At 42.4% G+C, this 22,121-nt stretch overlaps 1 long non-coding RNA gene and 1 other non-coding gene across 2 annotated transcripts in view; both read right to left on the bottom strand.

The window, feature by feature from the left end:
• Positions 1 to 257: 257 nt before the first annotated feature.
• The window catches only part of LOC136316427 (uncharacterized), a 70,521-nt gene continuing 48,657 nt past the window's right edge, over positions 258 to 22,121 (bottom strand). Inside the window, exon 3 of the long non-coding RNA XR_010727707.1 lies at positions 258 to 288. This is a non-coding gene — a long non-coding RNA (uncharacterized lncRNA). The remainder of the gene's footprint in view (positions 289 to 22,121) is intronic.
• Positions 16,795 to 16,901, bottom strand: LOC136316505 (U6 spliceosomal RNA). Its single transcript, XR_010727737.1, has one exon. It is a non-coding gene; the product is annotated as a U6 spliceosomal RNA (small nuclear RNA).

The following is a 22,121-nucleotide window of genomic DNA, read 5'->3' as shown; positions in this document are numbered from 1 at the left end:
GAACCAAATTAGAGTCCCTAAAGCCCACACGTGTGGACCACAGAGACTGAGGTGCTCATAGAAGCATCTTCACTAAGTTTCAATTGCTATTTCTGGCCTTTGCAAGCTACCCACCAGAGAGAGGTTCACAGGGTGTTGTTCCAGATTCCCATTGCAACGTACCGGGCACCTTTCAGTGTCCAGAGTCCTCAGTGTCTCACAGAAAAAGGAGGAGCATGGCCTCGGATTCCTTGCAGCAAGAACTCACTTAAGTGGCACCAACTTTTTCTTCCAAGTGGAATAGTACGTCTACAAAAGGAAAAATGATGGCGTCTACATTATAAATCCAAAGAGCACCTGGGAGAAACTTCTGCAGGTAGCTCCTGCCATTATTGCCCGTTAAAATCCAGGCTGATGTAAAGAGCACTGGCCAGCGGGTTGTGGTGGAGTCAGCTACTGGCATTGGAGTCACTCCTACCGCTGACTGCTTACATCCTGGAAACTTCACTCACTAGATCCAGACAGCCTCCCAGGAACCAAGGCTTCTGGATGTTACTGACCCTGGGCTGACCACCGTCACTCTGCATATCAGAGTTTCCTCTGCACTGCGCGGATGTTGTCATCTTGCACAACAACAAGGGAGCTTGCTCAGTCCACCCGATGTGGTAGACGCTGGCCTGGGATGTTCCAGGTGCACATGGCACCGTCTCCCATGAGAACCCATGCAGGTCATGCCTGATCTTCACTTCTACAGACATCCTGAAGAAACTGCAATGAAGAGTAGGCCACTGCTGAAAAGGCTGTGACCAAAGAAGAATGTCAGGGTCAAGGGACTGCTCTACCACTCCCTTCAATTTTTCCGCTACTCAACCTGAGATCACAGCCTCGTCGGAAGGCATGCGGGGGCCCTCCGTGCCTCTTCGGCAGTGTCTCACTGAAGGCTGGAGCACCCAGCCTACCACTGAAAACGCCTGCAGCCCCCGCTGCTCTGGCCACTGAATGTTAGGAACAACCATAAATGGTCTTAGTTGTTCTTCCACAAACTTCTAAATAGCAAATGGATTATAAGGTTGATGGAAAATAAAGTTTCTTAAAAAAAATTTTTTTCTGGTTCTGGTCTACATATTTAAGTAAGTCTTTATATGTGATTGAAAGGGAAACACATCTTAAGGGACAAGATAATCAACGCATTCACATCTTCAATATAGACACAATGAAAGTTCACCAGCTGACCAGCTATCTTTTCATCAGTGAAGAAATGAGCACAAGGTGTTAGGATGATTGATGCCAAAAATTATAATTTGACTGCTTACTTATTAGGAATCAAGCGTTGTTCCAGGTCCTTGAACTATATTTTCTCATTTAATACAGTCATATCCTTCTGAGGGGATGTTACTATTGTTCCTCTTGAATGGATATAGAAACCGAGACTTGAAATGCTGGGTGATTTTCCTGAGATCACACAGCTGGTTATTAGTAACACCGAGATTCACACTGGTGAAGTCAAAACTATCCCAAACACCTTTCTGATGGTAAGAATATCATCAGCTCACAAAGGCAGATATACATGAAAATTTCAAGAACTCAGCTTAATCTCTATTTTAATTTTTATCCTGAAATTTCTATGAGTAGTTAATGTGGGTCATTTCAAGGTTTTACCCTTCCTATTTATCTCTGAGTTAACAGCAATGTTTGGGGACTTAGGTGGCTCCAAGGTACTGGATGCACCCTGGACCTTATTAATCAGCCCAACAGTAGTTCCTACGGAGATCATCATTGTCCCACTCAATGTGTTCTTTGGACCATGGCCCAACACTTGTCAAGTTCAACAGATCGGCTTCTTTTGCCATCACAGTAGTTTTAAATGTCGACATAGATGGCCTTCGGGCAGGGTGCATGCTAGGGTTTGCACCAGCTCCACCAGTTCCCCTGTCAGACCACTCCAAGCTTCACATTCATGTTATCTACTAGGAAACTGGACACACTGGGTATATGATCCTGGTTAGAGAACCTAGGAAGTTGTCGTCTCCATGGTCTCGGTGGGCTCAGTTCCTTCTACTTTTGGGACCCAGGGTCCTCATAGGTCTTGCTGCCTCCTGGTGGCACCACCAGCAAGCAAAGCACGAGTTCTCCCATCTTTTTCTCCACAGCTTTGGACCCTAGGCAACATTTCTCATCTTGTGAAATCCTTTACCCATCATGCTTATTAAGGTCACTTTCCCTGGGCCCACACATTTCTCTCCTTTCTCCAGGGCTTATGACTTGGAAAATATAAGCCAGGATTTCCAAATTTATTCTGTCTCTTCCTTTTGGAAGCTAAGAGGGCCAGATGTATGAAGTGTTTCAACAAAGCAAATACAGGAAGGGAAAAATAGGATGATACAAGATAACACCAAAATAGCATCTTGCCACTTTGGTTTCTGTAGAATAAAAATGCCAGTGAACTATAAAAAACAAAGTATAGAATAAAGGGCCTTGGATGAGTTGGGTGAGAGCTGCACCAACTTCTGGCACCAACCCAATAGCATGCAGAAGGGTAAAGTATGCAAAATACAGCACAGTGCAACTAATATCCAAGAAAGAAGCAGAAAAATCTGTGCATTTACAGCATCCTCACACGAGAGCAATTACACCCCCCCCCATTTTCAGCACACATTTGGTAGCATTCTGAGAGCCTGCCCATTTGCCCGGTGAAGCACTTTCGGTGGCTTGAGGTCACAGAGCGCTGACTCTATTTTATTCATTTTTCCAATTCTGATATGTACTGTGTCAACCCATCATGGCTCTCATAAATAGTCATTTTCTTTTAAATTATAGGTCAATTTTCTACATCCTCTCTGATTTTCTCTTTCTCTCAATATGGCAGCTGAGAAAAAAAAAAGGATATTAAAAATGATGAAGGACCAAATAGATGGAGAGGGTAATATGGCATTTGTGAGTTTCGTCTATTTTTATCAAAGTGTGGCTCTGTAAGGTGGAATCTCATGAGTCCATCTATTATCAACTGCTTTATATAAGATGTTTTCTCTTGAAAAACAGTAAGAATTGCTATTTCTCCTGCAATCTGGCACTCTCTAAAAACCCAGATTAGCTTTCACCCTAAGACCATGCTGCTTGTACTAAGTTTTACATGGAAACATATTTCAGGCTTGTAGACTAGGTTCAGAAGTGTGGAATGTGGAAATCAAAGAGGTCCCCTAAGCAGGCTGAGTGTGAAGGACGGAGCCCTCAGAAGGCATGGTGGGTAAAAGGTGAGGCATTGAGACAGTGAGGGTCTAGGTGGGCAGGTAGAGTTCAGCATCCTGGACGTACAGTGTCAGGGGCCTGAGAGGATACGGAAGAATTGAACATGGATAACTGAGGCCATGGGCAACAAATGGTAGATGATGCTGGAGTCAGGAGCCTCACCCTGCATAATGGAAGGCCTAGCCCTAGACATTAGTTATGAGGTTGAGGTGCCTGAGCAATGGTGAGAGCTACTGGGCAATCAGATCTCACAAATGTTCTATTTAACCTTGCACAACCACTCTAGGTAAATCTTTTCCCTGTGTGCCAAGAGGAGAGAAGTAAATGTCAGGGAAGTTCAGTGAATTGCCTGGTCATGAATTTAAGAAAGTGACTTAGCCCTGGCCAGTTGGCTCAGTGGTAGAGCGTCGGCCTGGCGTTCAGGAGTACCAGGTTTGATTCCTGACCAGGGCACACAGGAGAAGCACCCATCTGCTTCTCCACCCCTCCCCCTCTCCGTCCTCTCTGTCTCTCTCTTCCCCTCCTGCAACCAAGGCTCCATTGGAGCAAAAAGATGGCCCAGGCACTGGGGATGGCTCCATGGCCTCTGCCCCAGGCGCTAGAGTGGCTCTGGTTGCAACAGAGCTATGCCCCGGATGGGCAGAGCATCGCCCCCTGGTGGGCATGCCGGGTGGATCCTGGTTGGGCGCATGTGGGAGTCTGTGTGACTGCCTCCCCGTTTCCAGCTTCAGAAAAAAAAAAAAAAAAAAAAGAAAGTGACTTAGACCAGACATCATCCAAGTCCATTCAAAGATACTCAACAGCCTGACTGTTTTTCCAGCTTCATCAAGACTGACAGGGTATAGCATTGAGGTCTTCTTGGGCAGCATCTGGTCCAAGCCAGATCTACAGCCTGCAGGGTTCATCAAAATGTGATCTGTGAACCTTCTTCAATAAGAACCACTCTAGCAGCTTATAAAAGAAATATTAACTTCTAGAACTTTTTTTGAATATTATCTAATTTAGAAAGTCTGGAGTGAATTTCGAGAATTTTAGTTTTTCTTAGAACTCTTGATCCAGATTGACCAAAGAGAGTGCTCCATTAGTTTGGCCACCGCAACTGAATTATGGTTGAACATAAGATGTAGGCAAAGCTAATAGATATCTTCTCTGGGTTGATATATGTACACTTTGAAGAACACAATATTCTTTCCATGGATAGTGCTAAGCTTTGAAGTTGTGAGCTGTGTTGGCTGGGGTTCATCTTGTCCACCATATAGAAGGAGTTTCCCTAAAGAAAGCTGCAAGTAAGAAATAAGTTTTTCAGCCCTTGGATAAACTTACAGCTAAAATCTTCCTTGAATCTTCTCATTCTTTGTACCTGTGCTCCATTTTTACTTCTTTTCTTAAACTAGTTTTAGTTGGGTAGCTGCCACTTGCAACTAGGTGACCTAGCTAGAGTTTAGAGGTTTACATTAATGCAGTCAGATTTAAAGTGTGTGGGGCATCTAACTTCCCTAAGCTCATTCTTGGGCTTCAGAGCAGAGGGTCTAAATTGCATGTTGTTTTCTTGTACTTCTTGATCCTTAAACTTTCCTCAGCTAATTTTGTCCACTTGCATGATTTCTTCCTTCACATCTCTCTTTCCCCAGTAAACTCCTGTTCATTTTATAAGACTCAAACGAGCCGTTGATTTCGGAAAGACTTGCTTGTAATCCTGAGTATGGCTGAGGTTCCAGTATTACAAGTTCTCACAGTACCCCAACAATTCCCAGTAGTAATATTTTGTATATTTAGCTTACGATTCAATTTATTATTCTTTTAATTTTTTTTAATTTTATTTTTTAAGTGAGAAGAGGGGAGATAGAGAGACAGACTCCCGCATGTGCCCCAACCAGGATCTACCTGGCAACCTCTATGGGGCTGATGCTCAAATCAACCAAGCTATACTCAGTGCCCCGGGCTGACGCTCAAACTGATCAAGCCACTGGCTGCAAGAGGGAAGGAGAGAGAGAAGGGGGAGAAAGAGAGGAAGAAAAGCAGACGGTCGCTTCTCATGTATGCCTTGACGGGGGATCGAACCGGAATGTCCCTACATGGGGCCGACACTCTATCCACTGAGCAAACCAGCCAGGGCCCTATTCAATTTATTGAGAGAGAGAAAATAAATATAGGTGAAGAAAATATGTCAAGGATAGAAATTTAAGTCACTTCTTGAATTAATTTTTAGGCTTAACTCAACGCAATGCATCTTCTAAGTGATAAAATTATTCTAAAATTCATTTAGAAGAATAATTGAGCAAAAAGTAGCTTAAAATTTTCAACAATAAAAAGAAATAAGGGAAGATTAACTTCATAAAATATGTAAAAATATTAAAGCTATAAATGTTAGAATACTGCTAAAAAAATTTTAGTGCCTTTTCAGTACGTTTATTATACAATTCTTCAACAAGGACTCACCTGAGTTGTATTTATTTGGTGCAACCTAATTCTCATGCAGAATCCTATCTGAAAGGCAGTCTGAAAAGGGTTGTGTTGGCTTTCCAGGCTATGCAGAAAAGAAAGGCAAACTGGAAGGAAAGAAGAATAATGCTGAGCACCAACCAACCATACCTTCTACCACAACACATATCTAGACTTAGAATTATTTTTATTGACTTTGTAATTATTTTTATTATTTTATTAACTTTCTCTTGGGCCTGACCTGTGGTGGCGCAGTGGATAAAGCGTCGACCTGGAAATGCTGAGGTCGCTGGTTCGAAACCCTGGGCTTGCCTGGTCAAGGCACATATGGGAGTTAATGCTTCCAGATCCTCCTCCCGTCTCTCTCTCCTCTCTCTGTCTCTCTCTCTCTCTCTCTATCCTCTCTAAAATGAATAAATAAAGTAAAATTTAAAAAAAAATTTCTCTTGTGAAGGGCAACTCCTCTCTGCACCACTACCATTTCCAAACATAGTAAAAATGAGAATCATATCTCTTGTTCATTATTATATACATAGTGCCAAACTCAATAAACGTCTCTTAGATGAAAATTCAAGGGTACCCATTGTGCTTTAAATTATTACTTCTTATAGTAGTGACCCAACATTTTAAGAGAAACAAGAACAAGCTAGACTGGATTACAAGAAGATGGCCTTGATGATGAGTAACTATCAGTACCATGTCACGTAACAAATCAAATGGCAAGTATTTTAGCTGAAAATAAGAACTCAAGAAAAATAAGAGTTCTGACTTCAAAAATTTGACAGTCTGTCACATGGAAGAATAGACTGGTTTTGTTGCTTCAGAGAGTAGAGCTAGAGCCGATATACAGATGTGATTGGGAGTCGGAATTCAAATCAGTCTCAGGAAGAATTGCTGCCTCACACAGCCATGGGCAGTGGTGAGTGTCTTCCCGTGGGGAAATGGCCCTTTCCAGAGATGTGGTTCCTAGACCACTGGGGCGGGGGAATGATGCACTGAATGACTTCTTAGGGCTCTAGGACCTTAGACTAAACTAGAAGTAGACACATTTCTTCCAAATTCTTGTTGAAATGCCCAATTATGCAAATGTTAGTGTTTCATTTGTTTAGGACTAAAACGAGTTATTCATGCCCTTATGACCATGACCAAATCTTCAAACAATTTCCCAGCTATAGCGTAGCTGAACTGTAGACATAAAAATACAGCAGGCAACCTGACCAGGTGGTGGCACAGTGGATAGAGCCTCGGACTGGGATGCGGAGGACCCAGGTTCGAGACCCCCGAGGTAGCCAGCCTGAGCGCGAGCTCATCTGGTTTGAGCAAAGCTCACCAGCTTGAGCCCAAGGTCACTGGCTCCAACAAGAGGTCACTCCATCTGCTGTAGCCCCCCAGTCAAGGCACATATGAGAAAGCAACCAATGAACAACTAAGGTGTCATAATGAAGAATTGATGCTTCTCATCTCTCTCCCTTCCTGTCTGTCTGTCCCTCTCTCTGACTCTCTCTGTCTCTGTCTCACACACACACACACACAAAAGAAATACAGCAGCCTATTCATCATCACACCTTCCAGTCACCCTGACTAAGTAGGGTTGTCATTTGAGGCTCCACTGCGGCTCTCCACATAGTATTAGCAACGCATTTGCAATTATGTCACCCCCACACTTCCCTAGTAGGAGGCTAATATTCTCCTGACCTTAAAAGCAAGCAGAAACACAGACACATAAAGTAATTTTCACAAGGTCACTGCAAAATAGATAAAGCCTCTGGGACTGAGCACATGCTGAATTCCCCAGCCACAAGCCCCCACCATGGCCCTGCCCGAGCCTGGGCTAAGAGTATTGATGCTTTTAAACGGGTAAAGCAGTAAGTGTAATTTTCTCAAAAATTCTTTTTTAAGTAAAGAAACTCAGAAGCACAATTCTTTGACAGGATGTTTATTTTGTAGTACAATGCCTGGGTTCTAATGACTCTGTCCTTGTTTTATAAGCTATCAGAAGCGAAGTGCTTTGCGAGGAAGTTCCTAATAAATCCGCGTAAGTGTGGTATTTTAGTGGAGAAGCTGATCGTGCCGATTCCTCCCATGGAGTGCTTCACCCGTGATGGGACCGAATAGGGAACGTTTCACAGAAGGATGCTTATACGAAGGGACACTCAGTTTGTAGCTATATGTGCACTTCCATCTGCCGGTTCATGAATTATTCAACCAACATGAAACAGCACTGCTTGAGGGTGGGTTTCTTTTTAAAAATAATAAAATTTAAATGAGCTCAATTCCCTGAAATAACTAAAAAAAGGAAATACATCAGTGCCTCCAACACAGGCAAAGCTGGCCAAAGGCTGCATTTATCATCACCAGCTTTGCAGGGTTAAAAAAAAAACAAAACTGAAGGGAGATGGTTTTCAAAGGAAAAAAAAGTATTTTGCTTTAAGAAGGAGAGGTCAGGGGCCCTGTCATCAGGTGTTGACCAGAGAAAATAGTAAATTACCCTGGCAGCACGGAGCTTTCTAACGTGGTGGGGGGCTAGGGCCATCCTAGGACCTAGCCTTCTGCGCTGGAGGTCATGCTGAAGTTGGGTTGAATGTCTTAGCGCAGGGGTTTGGAGGGGTGGTGATGGGCCAGCTGCTTCTCCCTTCACACTGCCTGTAATCCCATCTGCCTCGCACAACTTCAAACCACCAGTGCTCCTGCCCTGATTTCCGCTGCCCCCTCTGTCCGTGTTCTGCCTTCTCCCTGCTTCCGCCTCTCTCCGATGTCATCCCTCACTGCCTCTGTTCCTGGGGCCAGGCTTTCCTAAAGAAGGGACTTCACACTGGACTCTGTTTAACCCCCTTTGCCACTCCCTCCCCACTTCTCCAGCTTTCCCTCTGTGTCCATCTCCTCCCCATTCTCCTTTCTTATTTTTCCTCACTTTTATTTTATTCTCAGAAAAACATTCACCAGATTTACCCTCTGAACAAATTTGTGAGTGTGTAATACAGTACTGTTAGCCGCAGATACAATGTTGTACAGCTGATCTTTACAACTTAGTGTATGTGGTGATTAACTGAAACTTTATGCCCACTGATTAGTAACCCCCACGCCCCACCCTCACCCTCCAGCTCCTGACAACCAACATCACAGTCTTTGATTCTGTGAATTTGACCATGTAAGATGCCTCACGGTAAGTAAAAACATGCCTTATTTGTCTTTCTATGACTGGCTTTTTTCACTTAGCATAATGTCCTCAAGGCTCATCCACGTTGTTGCGTAATACGGAATCCCTCCCTGCAGCCCGTGACTCTTAGCCTTCCCCCTACCCACACATATCATTATGCCCTCCCCCTTGCTTATATTCACCCTGGTCCTCCATCTGCCTATTTTTGGCCTTTATCCAACCATACCTTGACTTTTATCTCTGCACCCAGCTTTCTTTCCTATTGGCTCTGCTCCTGTTGTAAGTCAATCACCTCGTCTCTCTCAACCCAATAGGATCTTTCCTCTATCTAGTGTTCTGTCTGCTCGGATTCCCTACTAACTCCACATCTGCTGCCATTGCCCCTTTGCTCTCTGTCCCTAGCCTATGTCCACATAAACTACCAACTCCCAGTTGTCTGCTCTATCTGAACTCCATTCCTATCTCCTCTACTGAACTCCAGCCCAAAACCTGTCTCCTTTAATGCACTGACTCCTCACCGACTTCTCTTTCCTCTCCCTTTATCATTTCAAGTCTGTCTGCTTTACCAGCTGCACTTCCCTCACCCCACCCACCATACAGAAATTTTGGATCGGTGTTAAAATTCCTGAGAATTAGAATCTCTGTTGTCAGCACACTGACTGAAGCTGACCACCACCACCATGGAATACACTTATATAAGAGAACAAATAGTAAAGTCTACCAGGTAACTTAGTGTAAATACATTATAATTATGATGATGATGATTAGTGAGTCATTTTTAAAGTTTGAATTCACTGGGCAGATCAGTAGTTCTTCTAGACAGCTGCCCAGGGACCCCTTTCCTTGGGTCACCACATTGCTTAGGAAATGGATCCTCTCAATAGATTCATTGAATGAGATTACTGATTGCATTTCCAGGGCAGTAAAATCCAGAACATAGTTTTTGGTAACATATTCTCAAGAAGGAATTTTACCCAAGATTTACTAATGATGGGTAGATTTCAAATATACATATCATATCTTAAGTGAGAGGAAGGAAGACAGAGAGACAGACTCTCGCATCTTCCCCAACCAGTATCCACCTGGCAAACCCCCTACTGGGTATGCTCTGCTCATCTAAAGCCATTGCTTGGCAACCAAGCTGTTTTTAGCACCTGAGGCAGAGGTTCCATAGCACCCTGGGCCAACATGTTCAAATCAATTGAGCCATAGCTGAGGAGGGGGAGAGAGAGAAGAGAGAGAGAGAAAAGGAGGGGGAGGGTGGAGAAGCAGATGGTCGCTTCTCCTGTGTGCCCTGACCAGGAATCGAACCCTGGACATCCACAGGCTGGGCCAACACTCTACCACTGAACCAAACAGCCAAGTCCTCAAATATATTTTGGTTTCAGTAACTGAAGTACTTGCATCAATAGCAACAATTGCAGCATAATTGTTGCTTGTATAGCATTGTAGCCTGAAGACATCATGACTTACTGGAAAAATGCACCTACAGCTCTCTCATGATGTGCATTGTTCTGTTTTCTAGGTGACCTAGGACAAAGTACATTACAGGTTCCTCATTTTTTTAACTTTTTCCATCATGTTCTGAATATACCCTGATTCATTTTTTCTCAAATGACTCAGGGTCCAAGTAGAAATTGAAAAACTGAAAAAAATAAGTTCTTAAAGGTTATATTCTTCATTATGAATTTTATTATTTGTTATCAAAGCTAGGAAAATGAGAGAAAGGCATTTGGTTTTTAGAACTTAACAAAGGCCTTTGAATGCTTTTGTATCTGTGTGAATGGATGACACAGAGTTTCTTAAAATAATTCCTATGCTTACTACACCAGATGGACACAGTATAGCTCTGTCTCTTCTCTGTTCTACTTTAGTTATTTTTAAACAATGCTGAGACTCACATAACCTTGCTCATTGGTCCACACGCTCATTCCTACTCCCACTAATGTTTTGGGTCCCAGTGTGTCACACTCTTTAGGTGCCTCTTCAGTCCCCAGAGGCTGTGGAGGAGCCATGGACTTTGTGCAGCTCCACGGAATGGCTCAAGTGTGGGTCCCGGACAAGATGGTGAATGAGTGAAGGGCCCTGGGCTTCCACCTCCTCCTTTGTCCCATGTGATTAGCTCTGACCACTCAGAGCTGCTCTGAGGGTTAAGGAGGGTTAAGGTAATCCTTGTGAAGAGATGGGGTGCTTCAGGTGCAGGGTCACCTCATCCCCACACTTGTTCAGACCCACACTCACTCACTGCTCCACCAGCTGCAACTGGTAAAATGTCTGATATTCCGTTTAAAAAAGAAAAGAAAAGGAAAAAGGCATTGTAAACATTTATTCAAATCTGAAATATATTATTTAACATTGGTAGCTTTATCCTGAAATGATTTTCCTTGGAGGAGAATAAATAATAGATTTTTTTTCTCATGGATATTTAAATCTCTCTGATATGTTAATGACCTCAGAAAGCAGCACCCCATGGAGAGGAGAGCAAGGAAGAGTTAGTCCTGGGTCTGTCCCTTTCCTGTCCCTTTCTGTGGGGGGCAGCACACTGCCACTGGGCCGGTGAACGTTGTCTCTTACCTCAAAAATTATTTCCAAACATTTTGAAGTTGATTGTGCATATTACACAAAGGTGAAGTCTTTCAGGAATAATTACAATTTGAAAAATCAGAATGATATATATCTTTAAAGTCACAAAATACAATCTACACAGTATCAACTATCAGCCTTTGAAAGACACAAGCTCAGAGTATGCAAAACACCTTACAAGAATAAGAAACTTAGACTGGAATCACAAATACACATCTATCAAGGGGCAGTTCATTAAAATATTAATTCTGTGCGTTTTTTTGTCTGTTTTCTTTGCTATGTTTGCTTTCGCTTGTTTTCTATTTTTTTTTTTTTTTTGCCTAAGTAAGAATCAGAGAGAATGAGAAGTATCTACCTTTCTCCTACAATCCTGACCTTGGTGAGAAACAAGGATATAAGTCCAGAAGATCTGTGACTTCCTTTATGCCTAGCAACGAATTAAAATATTTTTGAATGTCTGCTTTCTAGAGGTGGTGGGTGAGGAATGGAGGTCTATGTGGTTTGGGGTGGGGGTGAAGAATGACCCAAACTGAGCTTCCTCTGACCAGAAAGGCAGATAAGGTCTGCTGGAGGAGCAGGGACCCTTCCTACCTGGGCAGGTGGCCTTGAGTGGAGGGAGAACAGGAAGAGGACCATTCCCTCAGCATTCTGGGGAGAGGGCAGGACTCCTGGAAAGGGAATATTCATCTGGTAAACCTAGGCAGGCTAGGCCCTGGGCAGGGACCCTCAAACTTTGGCAGAAACCTCTCTGCCCCTCTGTTGATAAGACCAGCAGAACCATCTGGCTTCTATCTGCTGCCATTAGAATCAGCAGTGACCAGGATGACCAAGGACAAGGGCACTCATCATTTAAGACCAGGCCTGAATTACCCTGCATGGACCTCTGAATGTCGCTGGTGAAACTGGGGACAGGGGAAGGAATCTAGAAATGAGTGAGATTGAATTTCCCACCATTACAGCAAGATGGAAATTTGGAAAATACTACATTTTATTTAAAGGCTGAAAGAAAATATCACATTTTGTATCCTAATATTGAAATAAAATACTTATCTGTGTGTGTGTGTGTCTGTGTGTGTTCCATTACAAATTAGCAGGAGATTACAAACCAAAAGTCCAATTCTAATAACTCAATAGTTTGAAGCTATGAACACATTCCCTTATAGAATATTGTGCATAGAAAGTAGATATTCAGAATGGTCTTCAAAGATTTAATTTAATCTAACATTAAAATTATCATAAACCTATAATATTATATATTGGCAATGGAAAATATTATAACAATATGATAAGTAAAAGAGAAAAAAGTTGGAGTGAACCTTACTTTTTTTTTCTATTGTGAATGCTGGCACTTGACGAGAAGCAGATAATTAGGAGTTGGGTTTGTTACATCTAATTTGCTCAAGAAGGTAGTGAACAACTTTCAGGTTAGATGTTCTGCAGCTAAGTCATCATTGGCCTGATGCTGTTTGGCTGCTACATCATGAAAGTCACAGCAGCGACGTCTGTGATAGGTATGACGGAGCGCTTGTCTCGGGGGCGAGAAGCAGTGCCCATCCTGTGTCCTGCACAGGATTTGTCATGCCCTCCTCTTGGGAACTTTGTATGACCTATTTTAGTCACAGGAGCTGAGATGCCACGTACTGTTTCACCACTGGAGACTGTACCCAGCGCTGAACTTCCACCTGGTTGAGCTTTCAGGGTAAGTTTTATGCAAAGACAGAGTGGGCAACCAGCTGGCTAAGAGACACTTTAGGTAAGTCCCCTGCCAAAAACAAAAAAACCCACCCTCACCAGTTATACAGAGTATAAGAGATACAAGTATTAATGTCTTAGGATCAAGGTCCGTGGCAGAATGCATATATTTTTAGGGACGGGTAATTCCTTTTTAAGGATATGAATTATTATCTTATTTTCACATAGAATGAAAATCAGAAAATATGCATAAGTTTTATGACCAAATACCAACGTGTTACAGAGGGAGAATTTTCTTCCTGTAGTTAAAAATACTATAAAACTGCCAATTACATTCCATACGGAAAACATCTCTTTCCCATCTAAACAATACTAAAACGGTGAGGAGATCTCATGGCAGTACCACCCACTAAAAGACACTATTCTCAGCTAGAGACACAGGAAGCCTCCCAACCTCTAAGATGGGGCGCAGTTTACCACAGCAATGGGGATTACAATGGTTCCTCTGTCTCTGTCCCTGGAGATGAAACGTAACACGCCTGCAGGAGCAAAGTAAAGGAGCCATTTTGGGAAACTGGGTGCACACGAATGGAGAGGGAAGAAGATAAAGAAGATGGGCAAAGTTACATGAGGCTCTTACTTCAGACTTCGCCCCATGTCCAATTATTCTCCAGTCAGGACTCCTGTCTTCATAAATCATCTTAAATCTTAATGTTTACATAAATAACCGTACAGCTTCTTGATGCGGATTAACATATTGCCTTGCCAAATTTGAGATTCTACAAATAAGCCCTTATCTTGAGCTATATTATTCATGCCTTCACTCAAATTTTGGAGCGATTCTCCTAAAGGTTTCTTTGGAGCTTCAAACAAATATGAGCCTCTTGTCGCATTATTCTAAGACTCACCAAAGTCCTGATGCTGGAGTCCAGATAACAAGGAGGGCAGAGGCACGATGAGAGTGAAGTCTGTGGGCTAACGGAAAGGAGATGGTTTAGTTTAGGGCTTGTATTTGTTTGCTAAGTTTGTATAACTACAAACTGAGGGCTTAAAACAACAGATATGTGTTGTCTCACAGTTCTGGGGGCTAGAAGTCTGAGATCAAGGCGTCAGCAGGGCCATGCTTCCCCTGAAACCTGCAGGGTAGGATCCTCCCTTGCCTCGTCCCAGTTTATGGTGGTTGTCAGAAATCCTGGTTTGCTTTGGAAGGATTGTTTAGCATGCATAGTGGAAAGTCAGTTTAAGTTTATCCCCAGCTGGTCAAATACCAAATTATATTTGTGCCATGTCTTTTAGATTAAGGCACTTTATGTTTCCTTTTGAAAGTAAATTTTTGAAATGTTGACATCTAAATGGAAGTCACAGACTTAGTACGTTTAACTAGAAATCAGAAACACAGCACTCAAATTTTAGCTTTATTATTGGTAGTGGGCCTCTAAAAAGATATGCCCGGGTCTTACTCCCCTGAACCTGTGAATGTTACCTTATTGGAAAAAGACTCTTTGCAGTTGTCATTAAATTTGGGGTTTTGAGATGAGGTGATCATCCTAGGGCTTGGATTTCTTGGCTCCAAAACTGTGTGGGAATAAATTTCTGTTACATAACCCACGTAGTTTATGGTGATTTATTGTGACAGCCACAGGAAACTAATACACAGTCATTTCCTTGTGTGGTTTTGAAAGAAGCAGAGGTTCAAATTTTGTAGTGTCAGTTCTGATGGCCCAAGATTAGGTTTAAAGACTTTCCCACAATTCAGCTTTTTTAAATCGCATAATCAGACTCCTGTGCATATGAGATATGTTACCTGTTGCAAACAAACACAAATTAAAGGCTAATACAATAAGACTCATTCATTCTAGAAATATTTATGGAACACCTACTAACTGTTCAAGGTGCTGGGGACAGCCACGAATACAGTCTCTGTCTTCATGAAGCTTAGTCTCAAGTTGGGGGACCCAGAAAATAAGCAAATAGACATGCAAAAACATATACATCGGCAGAGATAGATGCATTGGAAGAGCGGGATAAGGGAATAGAGTGATGGGGGTAGGATGCTATGAGCTACTTTAAGTTGGATGGTCACAGAAGGCCATGAACAATGCTAGAGGAAGTCGTTGCCAGGTAAAGAGAACAGCAAGTGAGAAGGCAGAGGCAGATATGAATGATCTCATGTGAGTAACACCAAGGCTCCTGTGGCTAGAGTGGCCCAAGCCAAGGAGAGGGGTCAGAGGTGACAGTGATAGGATTTTAAGCACAATAAGGGCTTTGGATCTATTCTCAGTGTGGTGGGGTGGGGAGTCAGTCTCTGTCTCTGCAGCACGAGTCATTCACAGATAATTATTCCTTCTTGCCCAGAAGCTCGCCTCCCTCCACCTAACTGTGGAGACAGCGGTGAGTTACCAGTTCCCAAGTCTGTGCGTCTGCCGCACCTGGACGTGACGTGGTGCCCTTGGGTCCCATGTCTCAGAAACCTTTCAAGAGGCTCATTTATTTTCAGCAGGGGTTTGAAGAAGCCCGATTGTTAAGTGCAATTCCTTTTTACCTACTGATTGGAGGGTTATTTAGCAGCTGGGAGCCAGAACAAAACTGACGAGTCAGGCTTTGAATCCATTTTCTTAGAACCTAAAATGCCCTAAATGAATGCCTTATGGAACTCAAGAGAGAGTAAGATAAAACAGATTACATCTGGAACATGAAGCTTTGATGTTTTTCACAAGTTCAGCACTGTTAGTTCTAGAGGTATAAGAGTGGAAAGGCTGCAGCAGGCAATGCTAGTCTCCACTACTGGTCTCACGGCGGGTAGTCCAAACCCCTTCTGACATGGCAACTTAACCCAATCCGAAAGGTCTCAGAGGAAAAACTTCCCATCTTTCCTCTAACCCTTTAATCAAATTATGTCTACAAATAGAAAACTTGCATTAGCGCATTTATTCAGCATTCAGTCAATGTTTAGTAAGCACTTAACACACTCAGACACAAATCAATCAATTAGGTAGGCTCCTGTTGCAATTCCAGTTGTACAAAAACTTCCTGGAGGGGAAAAAATTATTTATGTTGTCTCATTTGGGTTAAAAGATAAATTAATTTTTTAAAGATACATTACTTTTGATTGTTCAGTTTATGGTTAAATCAGTGGTCAACTTTCGAACAATCTTCTAATTTTCTATGACTATTTCTATTCAGAGCAGAAAATGAGTTTAAATATTGTTAATCTGTTTAATCTAAATACATTTCCAATTATTTCTACGAATCCCTTTAATTTCAGGATGGCCAGAGTAGGGCCATTTTGGGGAGAGGCCAAGTTTTCACCTAAGTCAGCAAATTATTGAGCAGTAGAATTTAAAGAAAGAATCCTCATGAAATGCAGCTATTTCTGTTTAAGGGCTTGAATCTGAAGTCTGGCTCTTTTTTTGTATTAATGATTAATAATAATAGCTACTATTTAGTCTGTTTCTGAAGCCATTTAGATATATCACTGAATTTGTTTCTTTTCCTACTTTGGTTCTCAGAACAACTCCATGGCGATCCAATCATCAGACTGGTTCTATCATGCACATATCTGTGTGTGGGTGATACACCCTTCTCAATGTGTGCACACAGAAAGGTGTTCCTCAACGACCTCCTTATTCATGTGCAGTCTAGTTTTCTTCTCTACTTACTCACCCTTACTGAGGAAGCATTCAACTTTTCTCTCTCTTAATATGGAGTGCTTCATGAATTTGCATGTCATCCTCGCGCAGGGATCATGCAAATCTTCTCCGTATCCTTCCAATTTTAGTATATGTGCTGCCGGAGCGAGCACAGGAAGCAGTCAACTTTTCATAGAAACAGTTGCTTTTTGCACTCAAATATCATCAGTTTAACATATTTATCTAAATCTTTTTATAGAGACAAGTACAATAATTTTAGTTTCAGGCTTAGTGGCAAGCACAATAGACTCTTACGATCAGACACACAGCCTAACAAATGGAGTGACTATGCGAACTTCCTGGTTGGGTGTCGGGCACTCTGTGGATATCTATCAGAAGGCTGACTGGGGCGGCATGGGGGGGGAGGTTACTGTCAGTTAATCCAGCAAGCCAGTTCAGAGAAGTCATTTATGAGTCTCACATAAATGTTACCTATTTTTTTCTTTGTTTGCTCCACCTGCAGGGGTTTGGCTTCTTGAAACACCACATCCCTCCCAGAATTTCAGAGTCTCTATGGGGTATTTCATGTTTTAATGAAGAAGTTTCATCAGTTAACACACATACACAACAAAAACACAAATCATGTATCTATAGCTTGAGAGTTTATTATGGAGTAAACACATCCATGTAACCAGATAAAAGGAACGAAATATCACTGACACCCTAGAAGTTTCCCTGTACCTTACATCAACACCCCCTCCCTAGTTCCCGGAGGTAGGCACTATCCCTTTTAGTTTACCTATTATTCATCTATATATGGAGTTCTTAATTTGTTACTAAAATTTTCAGTTTATCAAATTTCCTCTTTTTTTTTTTTTTTTTTTTTGTATTTTTCTGAAGTTAGAAGCCAGGAGGCAGTCAGACAGACTACCGCATATGCCTGACTAGAGGGGATCCACTCGGTATGCCCACTAGGGGGCGATGCTCTTCCCATCGGGGGCGTTGCTCCATTTCCACAGGAGCCATTCTGGTGCCTGAGGCAGAGGCCATAGAGCCATCCTCAGTGCCCGGGCCATCTTTGCTCCAATGGAGCCTCGGCTGCAGGAGGGGAAGAGAGAGGCAGAGAGGAAGGAGTGGAGAAGCAGATGGGCACCTCTCCTGTGTGCCCTGGCTGGGAATCAAATCTGGGATTTGCACACGTCTGGCTGACACTCTACCGCTAAGCCAACCAGCCAGGGCCTCTTTCTATTTTTTAAATATAGTCTTCTACGCCTCTACTGAAATCTTTGAACTCATTAATCATAGATATTTTAAATTCTGTATGGGAAGGACTCCAAAACCTAGATCTTCTAGGAGTCAGTTTGTATTTTTTGTTTTTTTTCTCTTGATGTTTAGCCATTTCATCTTTCTTGTTACTGAATGTCAGATATTGGGCTTTAAAAAAAAAAAATCTGAATAAAATGCAAGATTCTCCATGGTGCTTTTCCTTTCGGCAACCAATTAAGGTGAGGACAAATCGCCTTCATCTCTCCGCAGATGGAACTAGTTCAAAGCTGAGTTCCATTGTCAGGGCGTCGCCACCTCCAGTTTCTCCTGCTCCTTGAGTCTGTGTTTCTTAGCTCCCTGCTGGTCATTTGGGTCTGTCTTCCCTTGTAGATTCTGAATCCATTGTTTTTTAAAACATCAGTGTCCTAAGACTAGTAGAAGTTCTGTCCCACAGCTCACCAGCGCTGCCTTGAATTGACCAACACTGTGAGCGGCAGAGCTGGCTCAATGTTGGGCTCACATTATCTCTGTTGGCTCAACGTTGGGCTCACATATTTTCTCTGTCTGGGATTTTGGCTCCCAAGCCATACCTACCTTGGTAAGTCTCGGCTGCTTTCAAGTAGATATCTTGTAATCTTTTATCTAATATTTCTAATTGCTCTTGGCAGGAGCGTACATCAACAAAAAGATGACAAAGGGCCCTGGCCGGTTGGCTCAGTGGTAGAGCGTCGGCCTAGCGTGCGGAGGACCCGGGTTCGATTCCCGGCCAGGGCACACAGGAGAAGCGCCCATTTGCTTCTCCACCCCTCCGCCGCGCTTTCCTCTCTGTCTCTCTCGTCCCCTCCCGCAGCCAAGGCTCCATTGGAGCAAAGATGGCCCGGGCGCTGGGGATGGCTCTGTGGCCTCTGCCCCAGGCGCTAGAGTGGCTCTGGTCGCAACATGGCGACGCCCAGGATGGGCAGAGCATCGCCCCCTGGTGGGCAGAGCATCGCCCCTAGTGGGCGTGCCGGGTGGATCCCGGTCGGGCGCATGTGGGAGTCTGTCTGACTGTCTCTCCCTGTTTCCAGCTTCAGAAAAATGAAAGAAAAAAAAAAAAAAAAAGATGACAAAGGTATGTTGTTTAAATGCTTGTGGCTGTTTGTGGAATCTCAAGATTTTCCTAAAATTAAAGGTGTCTACTGTTTGAAACAGTTTTTCCACATTAAATGTACTTAAATTGAACCTGACCCATCATGTCAAGGCTCTGTCCTCAGTGGAGATGGAAAAATAAAAAGGAAAATTATGTAACCGAGAGAAGAAACACTTATTTGGGAATTTCTTTTTATTTCTCATCAGAGAGTTCATTTCCAACTTACTTGCTTCAGTGCAATGACTGCAAATGATTAGGCTTCCGTGTTCAAGGCACGTCGGGGCTAAGGAGCTAGTCAGTCTCGCAACAGGCAGGCGAGATGTCCTTCCTTGTGCTGCTTGTGCCACTGTCATTACTGAAGCAAGTCGCTGCTTGTTCCATTCTTGATCGGTGGCTTGACTAGCATCCTCTCTGGTGTGCGCCTTCAGGCACTCTCCTAGCTACGCACTAGAAATGGCCTTGTATTTATCAAGTTCAAAGCAAAAACAGGACTTCATTCGAAACAAAAGTGCCAAGAAAGCACCTCACTGATATTTTTTTCTGTGCTTTGCTTTCTTCTTTTTCTGTACTTTTTTATCTCTGTCAACCAACTTTCTTTTAATTATTTGTTCTCACCAATGTGACAGAATTGGGTCATTCCAAATTCTATGCAGCAGATAAAACAGCTCTTGTACAAGCCAGAGAAGGGAAAGCCTTTGAATTCCAGGTGCTCTCAAATAGAACAAAATTAACATTCAAGGCTGCACTTGGCTAGATAGTGTGCCTCTTTCAGTGAGCAGGAAAATTAGGGTGCTTATTTATAGCTCTTTGAAAAGGGCAGTGTCCATTTTTGACCAACAAAAGGGGGTTCTCTTTCCAACTTCACATATTTTTCTTGGACACCAGTTCTTTCCTAAGTTAATATTGATTGCCAATTAAGGCACGTGCGTAAATTCAAATGTCAAGTGACATGACAAAATTGTTTAACATGGCAATAAAGTACAAGGATAATCAGGGTTATTGAATTTACATACTTTTATTGAGTACTTATAATGTTCAAATCATTTTTCTAGAGGGTATGAAGATACAAAGATAAAATAATTCTTAATCACAAGGGATTTATAATAACCTGAGGCCTAATGTAATTGAAATAATATGAGGAAACAAAAGGTTACAACACAGAATGGAAACAGATTATTTTTGTTCAATAACAGAAAGGAAAGATGTAGAAAGTGGAACTTGAACAGAATATTAAAAGGTGGGTAGGATTTTACCAAACTCATCTTCAGAGTCACTTTCCTATGAAACAGTTCTTGATTCTTTCCCAAGGTACAACTGACCTCTCCACACACACACACAAACACAAACACACACATACACACACACACACACACATCCTTTATGCCCTGCTCTTCTCTGAACATATCTACTCTATTAATGATAGCTTTTTTTTAATTTATTTTTTTACAAAGACAGAGAGTCATAGAGAAGGATAGACAGGGACAGACAGGAATGGAGAGAGAGGAGAAGCATCAATCATCAGTTTTTCGTGTGACACCTTAGTTGTTCATTGATTGCATTCTCATATGTGCCTTGACCGTGGGCCTTCAGCAAACTGAGTAACACCTTGCTCGAGCCAGCGACCTTGGGTCCAAGCTGGTGAACTTTTGCTCAAACCAGATGAGCCCACGCTCAAGCTGGCAACCTCGGGATCTCGAACCTGGGTCTTCCGCATCCCAGTCCAACACTCTATTCACTGTACCACCACCTGGTCAGGCTTAATGATAGTTTATTTGTTTATAATTATGTCTCATCTAATTATACTTAAGCCTCTTAAGGAGTCTCCAGAACCTGACATGGGCTTGAACTATTCCAGCCCAGAATAACATTTGTAAACATTTGTTTAATGAATTACATAGCTAATTAATTAATTAATGGAAAGAATAAAAAGAAGGCAGAGTAAAGATTCTAGTTTTAGAATGCCTACTATTATGAGGTTGGGAACCCTAGGGAGCAGATTCTGATTATATATTTACCTGGGAAGCTTTTGTGAAAATACATTTTGTTATGGAAAATTTCAAACATTTACAAAGTACATGGCAGAACTAGCCAGGCCTCATCGATACCTTCATATAATCCCTCCTTCTCCTCCACATTATGTTAGAATTTGAAAGTAAATTGGAGAGCTCTTTAGAAAATCCTGGTGCCTAGAGAGGTGGTTGGGGGTGGGAATTAGGCACCTTCGGTGTTTCTAAAGTGTACCAAGGATTGAGGCTATTTGGTCTAGACCTGCATGAACACCTGAGGTTCGAGTAGCAGAGTTAGCAAAATTCAGGGTGAACTCAAGAATTGGTGCATTTCCTTGCCTGGGCAAAGCCTATCTATGTCTGAGATCATGTAAGGGTGGAGGGACCAAGGCCAGGTGAGGTGGGAGGTGAGGGGGGGGAGGAAGGGCAATGTTACCTGCTGTGCAGAGCTGGATTTAATTCTGAAGTTTATCATCATCACCACCATCATCATCATCACTTTGGACTGAGCTGTGGTCTATTATTAACTTTGGAAATGAGAAAGCAGGATTTTGAGCAATTAAATGACTTAGCTAAGCATCCATATTAAATTCACATTGAAAGTCAAAGACTTAAACTAAGGGTCCCCAATTCCAAGAAATCGTGCTAATTTTTCACGGTTTTCACAATTATTTCTAGTAAAGAAACTATTTCACTAAGGAAGTAAAAGGGTGTGAGGTAAGTATATATAAGTGTAAACGTGCCACTGACTGAAAATCCAGAGGCTCAAGAGAGACCAAAGGGAAAATCACAAAGGCTCTAAAGACAGTGCCTCATTCTGAAAAACAAAAGAAAACAATCACATTTCTTTTCAGTTCTCATTTAACCTCTTTGACTAGCCAAGTTCCTTTAAATTATGGAACATTTTGCTTTCTTCCCCATTCAGAGTTCTTAGTCAAAATTTTTAAATATTTTAATACCATTTTATTCATGTCATACTTTAGTATGGGCTA

The sequence above is a fragment of the Saccopteryx bilineata genome, chromosome 12, assembly GCF_036850765.1.
Source record: "Saccopteryx bilineata isolate mSacBil1 chromosome 12, mSacBil1_pri_phased_curated, whole genome shotgun sequence".
Classification (NCBI taxonomy): domain Eukaryota; kingdom Metazoa; phylum Chordata; class Mammalia; order Chiroptera; family Emballonuridae; genus Saccopteryx; species Saccopteryx bilineata.
Note: the sequence above shows the minus strand (reverse complement) of the source record. Positions and strands in the feature narration are given on the sequence as shown.